Source organism: Xyrauchen texanus, chromosome 21 (genome assembly GCF_025860055.1).
Source record: "Xyrauchen texanus isolate HMW12.3.18 chromosome 21, RBS_HiC_50CHRs, whole genome shotgun sequence".
NCBI classification, from domain to species: domain Eukaryota; kingdom Metazoa; phylum Chordata; class Actinopteri; order Cypriniformes; family Catostomidae; genus Xyrauchen; species Xyrauchen texanus.
Genome location: NC_068296.1, coordinates 43,079,449 through 43,089,166, shown reverse-complemented (window position 1 = coordinate 43,089,166; position 9,718 = coordinate 43,079,449).

Sequence of the window (9,718 nt, the reverse complement as noted above, 5' to 3'; positions counted from 1 at the left end):
GGCCACGCTCCCTGTTGGCCGAAGGAGAAAGAGAAGGAAGAGGGCACCTTCTCCCCAGTCTCGTCTTGTGCTCAAGACCACAGAGGTTCCCTCAGAGTCTTCCACGGCTCTGCCGGCCTCTGCTCCGCCCTCAGAGTCTTCCACGGCTCTGCCGGCCTCTGCTCCGCCCTCAGAGTCTTCCACGGCTCTGCCGGCCTCTGCTCCGCCCTCAGAGTCTGCCACGGCTCTGCCGGCCTCTGCTCCGCCCTCAGAGTCTTCTACGACTCTGCCAGCCTCTGCTCGCCCCTCAGAGTCCTCCAGGGCCCCTCCTCTCGAGCCTCCCAGGGCTCTGCTTCTCAAGTCTCTCGAGCCTCCCAGGGCTCTGCTTCTCAAGTCTCTCGAGCCTCCCAGGGCTCTACCCCTCGAGCCTCCCAGGGCCCCGCCTCTTGAGCCTCCCAGGGCTCCTCCTCTCAAGCCTCCCAGGGCCTCGCCTCTCAAGCCTCCCAGTGCTCCGCCTCTCAAGCCTCTCGAGCCTCTCAGGGCTCCGCCTCTCGATCCTCCTAGGGCTCCTCCTCCTCTCGAGCCTCCCAAGGCTCCGCCTCTCAAGCCTCTCGAGCCTCTCAGGGCTTTGTCCCTCGAGTCTTTCAGGGCTCCTCCTCCTCTCGAGCCTCTCAGGGCTCCGTCCCTCGAGTCTTTCAGGGCTCCTCCACCTCTCAAGCCTCTCAGGGCTTCGTCTATCGAGTCTTTCAGGGCTCCTCCTCCTCTCGAGCCTCTCAGGGCTCCATCTCTCGAGTCTTCCAGGGCTCCTCCTCTCGAGCCTCTCAGGGCTCCATCTCTCGAGTCTTCCAGGGCTCCTCCTCCTCTCGAGCCTCTCAGGGCTCCGTCTCTCGAGTCTTCCAGGGCTCCTCCTCCTCCCGAGCCTCTCAAGGCTCCGTCTCTCGAGCCTCCTACGGCTCCCCCTCCAGAGCCTCCTACAGCTCCCCCTCTAGAGCCTCCTACGGCTCTGCTCCCAGAGACTCCAGAGCTTTCTAGGGCTCCGCCTCTCGAGCCTCCTATGGCTCCGCCTCCCGAGCCTCCTACGGCTCTGCTCCCAGAGACTCCACAGCTTTCTACGGCTCTGCCTCTCGAGCCTCCTACGGCTCCGCCTCTCGGGCCTCCTACGGCTCCATCTCCAGAGCCTCCTACGGCGAATCCAGAGCCTTCTAGAGCTCCGCCTCCCGAGCCTCCTACGGCTCTACCCCCAGAGGCGACAGAGCCTGCCAGGTCTTCGCCTCAGATACCTCCCACGGCGCCACCTCCCTTGGCTCCGCCTCCAGAGCCTTCCAGGTCTTCGCCCCTAAAGCCTCCTTCAGCTCCACCTCCAGAGCCTTCCAGGCCTCCGCCTCTAGAGCCTCCCACGGCGCCACTGTCATTGGCTCCACCTCCTGAGCCTTCCAGGCCCCGCCTCTAGAGCCTCCTACGGTGCCACCTCCATCGGCTCCTCCGCCAGAGCCTTCCAGGTCTCCGCCTCTAGAACCTCCTGCGGCACCACCTCCCTCTGCCCTGTCTTTTGGGCCCCCTATGGCACCACCTCCTGAGCCCCCCGAGCCTTCCTCGGCACCGCCTCCTCAGTCTCTCAGTGCCCCGCTTGCCAAGTCTCCCACGGCTCTGCCTTCCAGGACTCCGTCTCCCAAGTCCTCCACGGCCCTGCCTTTCACGGCTCTGCCCCCGGAAACCCTTCCTCATTTGGTTCTGCCAGCTCCCCCAGTAACCGTTCCTCTTCCCGGACTTCCTGACCCTCTTCCTGTCCTGTGGCCTTTTCCCTGGCCTCCTGACCCTCTTCCTGTCCTGTGGCCTCTTCCCTGGCCTCCTGACCCTGTCCGGTGGCCTCCTGACCCTGTCCCGGCCCTGTTGCCTCATCCCTGGCCTCCTGACCCTATTCCTGTCCCGTGGCCACCTCCCAGGTCTCCTAACCCAGTCCCTGTCCTACAGTCGCCTTCCAGGCCCCCTGACCCACTCTCTGCCCTATGGCTGCCCCCCAGATCTCCCGGCCACCCGCCTTTCCGCTATGTCCCCCCAGACCTTGCCTTGAACTGCCCATTGACCCCGTGGACTGTTTCATTTCCCTTTGTGCCCTCGTGGACCTTCTTATTGCCCCTCGTTGCCCCCTTGGACTGCCTGTCTGCCCCTCGTTGCCCTCTTGGACTTCCTGCCTACCCTCTGTGCCCCTTGGACTGCCCTCATTTTGTTTTTGGGTTTTTGTGGGTTGTCCGTTCTGGGGTTTTGTTCGTTGGGATCGTCTGGTATCCGATCCCTTGAGGGGGGGCTATGTAACATTCACCTTGTCCCGTTTTGCCCTTACCTCTTCTTTGCCCATTTCGTCCCGTATTTAACTCCACAGTCCCCTTGTTAGCGTGCACGTTCCCTGTTATTAGTTTCACCTGCACCCGCCCCCTCTGGCTCTCGCGCTCACTCACATTCATCAGAGTATTAGTTTCACCCACACTCGTTCTAATCACTAGATTATTAGTCTCACCTGCACTGTTCGTTTTCCCCTATATATACGCTGCCCTTTCGCTTCACTCTTGTTGGTTATTGTTTAGTTTACCCCTTCGCTTTGCCAGCTCTAGTGTTCCCCTAGTATCCCCTGTCTTTTCCTCTTGCTTGTCTCGCCCCTTTGATATACTCTGATTCCCCGGCTTCGACCTAACGCTCCCCTGGACTACTCTTCTGTGGATTTGCCCCTTTTGATATTTACTGATTTCCCGACTTCGACCTTACGCTCTGCTTGACTACGCTTCTCTGGATTTGCCCTTTGTACTGTTGCCTGCTTTGATTAATAAAGCAGTTTTACCCCGACATTGTGACTGTCTCAACTTGTGTTCGTTACAATTACAAGCATGTTCTCCTTTATTAAGTAACATTCATTTTTATGACTCTTTTTGATTTTATGTTTACCTATTTTTAATAAAAGGACTGTTAATTGGTAATTAATAGATTTTAAAACTTATGATGAAATGGTTTTATTAAAATGGATGGTTCCAGTCCTGGATGCTGATTGGTCACAGCTCTGACCTGTTCACTGAACTTCTATTTGTATCACTCCGCAGAACCCAAAGCTGACAGCTATTCTTGTTGCATAGCAACGTTCTGGGGCTAGATTCACGAAAATGTTCTTACAATAATATTTTATATAGAAATATTTTCTTAAGAACATCATAATTGTTCTCTTATGAATAAAAAGACAGGCTTTGACGTTGTCTGATCAGCCTGCTCATAGGCTTGCCCGGTCACATTGCCAAATTCCGTACTTCAACACTGCTAAAGTGTAATGATACATTTAACTATTAACCTTTTTTTAAGTGGCAAGCCCCTCATGATCCTGTAAAGTGTGAGATGTGTTATTTTAATTACACTACCCGCTATAGGAGAATTTACTTGCTGCTAATCTTTTGATAACTTTCGACATGGAGGAAAAGAAAAGAAACAAAATCTTCAGTAGATAAGAGGTTCTTGAGGAAATTACTGCAAGGAAAAGGTTCTCCTTCGGAAGCTTGATAATATCATGTCGGAAAGTACAAGGCGGGTAAATGGGAAAGGGTGGCAGAGGCTGTCTCCGCTGTGCCCAACTCTGATAGGGATGTGGATAGGGTGTGAAAAAGAAATTCTCAGCTTTCTAATGTTAAAATTATTTTGTTTCTATGAAGATCGTGGAGAGAGAGAGATCGCTATATGTAGCACATCCGTTTGAATTAGCATGATTAAGAAGCTTCAAAACAACATTCAATGTTTGAATTTGGTGATAACATTGAAATGATTAACAAGCTGAAAATAATCATATAATTAAACATAAAGCAGTTTTTATCTAAAAAAAACATTTCTACTTCACCCGCCCACTGCGACTTCAGACTCAACATGAAAAAGCCAGTAAATGAATTAAACATCTTACTTTTTAGAATATAAGACAACTGTGAGGTTATTCTAACTTCTAACATGTTATTTACAATTATTTATATATATATATATATATATATAAAAAATTAGAGAATTTGAATGCTTAAGTATTTTCTTAAGAACAATCTTGAGAAAAAAGATAAGACTTAATTTTTTTCAGGAATACAAAATATCTGTAACTTTTTTCTGAAGTTAGAAACTAAGAAGAAAATTGTAGTTAAGCAGACATTTCTTCTTAAGAATATTTTGTGAATCCAGCTCCTGTTTACTAGGTTCGTCCCAAACTGGACACTTCTGCACTATTCTAGGCCATTTTGTAGTGTAAATAGTGCGAGTAGTATGTTTACACTGAAAATGTAGCAAAAACAAAGTGTACTATAAGTACCGGGATGATGCACTTTTTCAACGAGTGTGGAATGTTGGACACTTCATGCACTCAGCGCACTTGGCTTACCATACATAGCAGAAGGGGCTGACTTAACCTGGCTGTGCTGCTTTTCTGATAAAACAATTGTAAATAATGAAGAATATAGCAGCTAGTGAAACTTCAGTGGATACAGCACTTACAAATGTGAGTTGAATGCTTTACCATCACCACAAGCTGTGTGAATATATGCATTGTTTAAGATACAAGTGTTGATCTGAGGATGGCTAAAGCTATGGGCAACACATCACATGCTCTTGAAACATCACTTCTGTCAGCTGTAAAATGGCAAATGCATCCATGTCATAAAATCCATTAAGTGTTCCATATGGAATGATAATACACTTTGTAAATTCATACACTACATGGCCAAAAAAATTATTTTTATATTGTACATTCTATTGCATTCTCTTTCCTTCTTACCCTGACACGTCCATCACTTTGGAATAGGGTAAATCTGGACTCATCAGACCACATGACCACACTTTATGTTCCCTAGCAAATTGAAGCGTTTTCTCGATTAGCCTCACTAACAAGTGTCTTTCTTGTAGCCACACAGCTGTTTAGTCACAATACTGTAAGTCCTCTTCACATTGTGCGTGTGGAAATGCTCTTACTTTCACTATTAATCATAGTCGTGAGTTCTCCTGAGATTATTTACGATGTGACTTCAAGAGTTTTAGTGATTTTTAATCATGGATCATTCAAGATTTTTTTCCGACCGCATTTCTTCCACAAGGCTGACAGTTCAACACTATACTTCCAGGCTTTAATTATGTGTTGGACAGTTCTTAACCCAGTTCCAGTGATTTTAGCCATTTCCATAGTAGTTTTCTTTGCCCCTTCTGAAACACAGTAACATGTTTTCCACAACCGCATGATACATCTTCTGACATGGTTGTTTAAGAAATGAAAATCTGCACACTGCATCAGTTAGGGTTATTAGAATTGTTGCCAGCTGAAACATTTTAATCACTGCAATAATGATCCAATCATAAGTATCTTCTTATTTAAATCCAAATGGTGGCTTTATTTTGGGCCAGGCTTTGTGTATTTTGTGAGTGTGTCGTTTGGGACACAGCTACTGTTTTTTGCCATGTACTATATTTTCTGGCCGAAGGTTGGCATTTAATGATTTTACTTACAGAATTTAATTGTGACCATAATATGTTTACTATGTGGTAACTGTTTTATAAATGCAAGGCATTCGAGTCCGTGCGATATTGTGAATATAGTCATGGCTGAAACAGTTGCAGGACTCTGCTTCATGTTGTGCCTAACAACGCCCTTCAGCCATGACTACATTCACAATATAGCAGGGCCTTGAGTGCCTTATTGCTTAAATTAAAATATGCAATGTGTAATCCAAAAGTAATCAGATTAGATTACCTGAAAATATGTAATAAAAGATTTTATGTAACGTTACAATTTAAACTGTGAAATTTGTAGTTAGTACATGATTACATATCAGGATAAATCTACTTAGCCCTTTTGATGGATCATTGCTTGCTCTGTTGAGCTGTTTGATGGCAAAGCAGGGCTCAAAAAATAAGGATAGCTTTCCATCTACATGTCATTGTTACTACAATAAAACTGTGGTAACTATAAAAATGGAAATACATTCAAATTAAGATTCTGAAATGATAGAATTCTCACACTGTGAATTGGACAATAAAATAAATAAGGTAATAGATTTGAGTGAGAACAAGAAATTAGATTAAATAGTAATAGTTTTTTTTTTGTTTTTTTTTTTTTAAATGAATAAAATGATGCAGTGCAGCACAATGTTCAGTCAGTAAATGCAGTTAAACGTGTTTTTGTCTGGATTTGAATGTGGCTAACTTCAGCACATCTGGCCGCTTCTGGAAGATGATCAAGGGTTAAGGTTGTTTCAGTTAAACCCATTGCACGTCTTCCGCCAGAAGTGGACACTCAAACTACGTAAGCAGACGTAGGCCTACATCCGAGTCCATGAGACAGAGTGAAGTTTGCGAGGGAAGGGGATACAAACTGAAATGGCACGCAGCCATAGAGACAGAGCGCAACGCGTCATAATCTGAAGACCACGCCCACCGGGGGGAAAACAATCCAACCGTCTTCATTTGACTTTGCATTGCGAGAGGCTGCCTCCTTGTCTTAAATGGTAGTGGTTCTCAAACGTTTTACAGCAAGTACCACCTCAGAAAATATTTGGTTCTCCAAGTACCACCATAACGACCAACATTAAAATACAGTAGTAGGCCTATTCAGCTACAGTTATGCACAGCTCAAAAACAAGGCAGTTTTATTTATAATAAGAACATTTATTATTGTCAGCCACTTTGAACATTGTAACAACACAGTTTTAACATCAACACTGCACTGTGCTGCTTACATAGAGGTAAATAAAATAAAAATTAAATAATGATTAAATTCAAATGTACTGTCTGTGCTCGGTTCAGTCTTGTCCTCTTCAGTTCTTGTACTTGAAACATTCTCCTCCTGATCCGAACTTCTCTTGCCAGATTGAAGCAACGATAGCAGTTTTGGACTTTTCATAATCCTAACATTCATTTATATTTAACCTTTTCACAAAATTCGCTGCCTTCAAGTGTGCGTTTTACAAGACAACCGTTATAGAACGCATCACTTTATTGTTTCACTAAACGACTGATGATCTGCTTTTATTTCCTTTTTTTATTCAAAATATTCACAAATTTGTTAGCTATACTATAGCATTACCTTTATAAACATCACCATTATAAACATCACCTTTATAATGACCACGTTAGTTGAGCTGTATGCGCGATGGGCACCACCTGATTATAATGGATATGAATATTATTGCCGCTTCCATAGACATCAGTGTATATTTTACAAACTCTAAATATATTGTTTTTTTTAGTACTAATGTGCATTTAAATGTCTGAAACCTAAAATAAACATTATGTGGATGAAAACACTGAATAGTTGTGAATGATATGACTCCGCTGAGCGCGTAAGTCTCTGTCTCAGCGCCAGCCAAAGCGCGAAAGCAGGGTTGCCAGATGCCAGCAAGGTTTTCCAGCCCAAAACCTCGTCAAAAACCGCGAGAATGCACAAAAAACCACCCAAATTTGTTTTGGCTTGTTTCTCGCTATGTTTTCTCGTTTAAACACATGATAATCATTAACGAGTTTTAAAATGACCCATTGGTCCGTGTACTTTGCGTCCATTCGTTTTTCCTTTTTTAACCTGTAATCAAAAATTAACGGTTGTTGTATTTTTAAAACGCAAAGTTGAACACCAAAATTTGAATTTGAACTGCAAATGCTGCAGTAAAAAAAATACAAAAAATATTGTATAATAAATAAAATAAATATATAATAAATATTTATTTTTATATAATAAATAAAAAATTAATCTTGACGTATTGTTTATGACTTTTTGCCCCTTTATTAAACATTTAAAATATTCACAAATTAATATGGAAAAAATGTCCATTTTACTGGTATTCTAAGACCAAACCCGGAAATTAGATTTTTCCCGCAGTGAATGAGAAGAGCCATGTCTCTGGAACAATACAGAGAGGTGATTTAGGCTGTGGGTGATTTTTAGGCTAATAATAATAATGACAATTATTAATGGCGTTTATAAATGAGTTCACTTAAGACAGTAATATGTGTATCATAAAATAATTTATTAATGTTTTATTTTTATATAATTTAACATTTTACAGTTTTTGAAATGTTTTTGTTTTAGGCTTTCTTTTTTATATGTGAAGTTAAATATCTAAGCATTGTATATAAGGAAAATAAGTTTGTGAATATCGTTTCACCAGTCTAAAAACGAATAAAGAAGAAAGCCTGTTTTTCGTTATTCAATATCGTGTACACAGAATGATGCCTGCCGACCATTACACTGGCCCCATCTGTTGCTATCCCCACCATATTAGCAATGTCCAGTGCACACTCCTGCAAAAATCGAATGACTGCCTCCACAACTCCATTAGCATCAGCATCTGAGAGCTCCACCAAACCCAAGTAAGTGCTAATAAACCAGTTGTGTTTTTTGGAGCGATATTTTATGCATATAAAGAGCAATTTGCTCACTGTCTCAATTGTCTCGTCCAAATAGAGCGAGAACGGGGAGTCACCGATGTCCTCTTTTAGCTCCTATCTAAAATGAGGTGCTAGCAATGACTTAATGACAGCAGTGCATTTTGTTCTGTGCATCTGGAATCGTCTTTCAGTATATCAGATAGTTCATCAACAGCATTAATGGCAGTATGGCACGCAATGTGCATTGCTATCCGCAGTTCTCGTCGTTTCTGGTCATCGTTGTCAGGGTTACTGGACTCACCCACTCTGCTAACTGTAAATGGTCTGACCGTTGTCTGGCACCTTGCCTTATGCTTCTTGGTGGCTGCATGATCTTTAAGATCTTTTAAATGAGCATGATATCAGCGTTGCAGTATTTACAGTGTGCCTTTCCTTCTTCTGCACCCGGTGCAATCCATGACTTTAAGTCTGGATCTCTTTCCCACTCTTTCCTGTAACTTTTTCTATATTTTGCTCACTTTGGCATATTGTCAGTGTCAGTCAGCTAGCTAAGTTTGAAAACCCCGCGCAATCTAGTGTGTTTGAGGGGAGGGCGGTGCCGGTGTGCGTGACATGATCTGAAGGGAGGGAGTGTCTGTTGTGAGTTTAGGGGGCACGTCAGCCAGACCTGTAGTGGGTGTGTGTGTGTGTGTGTGTGAGTGAGTGAGTTAGTGAGAGTAGGCTACTGAACAGATAGTCGCCGAAAGAAGGATCTGAAGTACCGATGTTTCGGCTACAAAAACCCGCCGAACTGATCCGAAACCAGCCCAATTTTTATCCACCCACCCAAACCCATTTTTGCCCGCAAAAAAGATTGCAAAACCGCCCAATTGGGCGGGAAACCGCCCAATCTGGCAACCCTGCGCGAAAGCACAGTTTGAATTTATCAGTCGGTCAAGCCATGCCCAATAGTATCCAGCTGCAGACCCGCAACACCACCAGTTTCAGAACCCCAGTTTCAGAACCCCAGCGCCAGAACCTGAAGTGAGGGGCAGAGCTTACGTTCGAAACCGAGTAGCGCCACCTAACGTTTTGGAGAGTACTTTGCTTTTATTACAAACGAAACATCATACTTTATACGTATGTTATAATGATACATTAAGGTACAGTACAATAAGCATTTTAAAACATTGATCTTGTGTAATATAATTGTATATAGTTATCCGTTTCATTGTATTATGAGAGTTACTTCCTGATCATGATGGTGAAAAAAATGCTTGAAACTTATGGGCATTTTATATAAAATATACTTTATTTCACAAGAACATGTGCAGCATGCATTTTTCTTTATGTAAAACAAAACATGTCAAAAAACTAAAAAAGA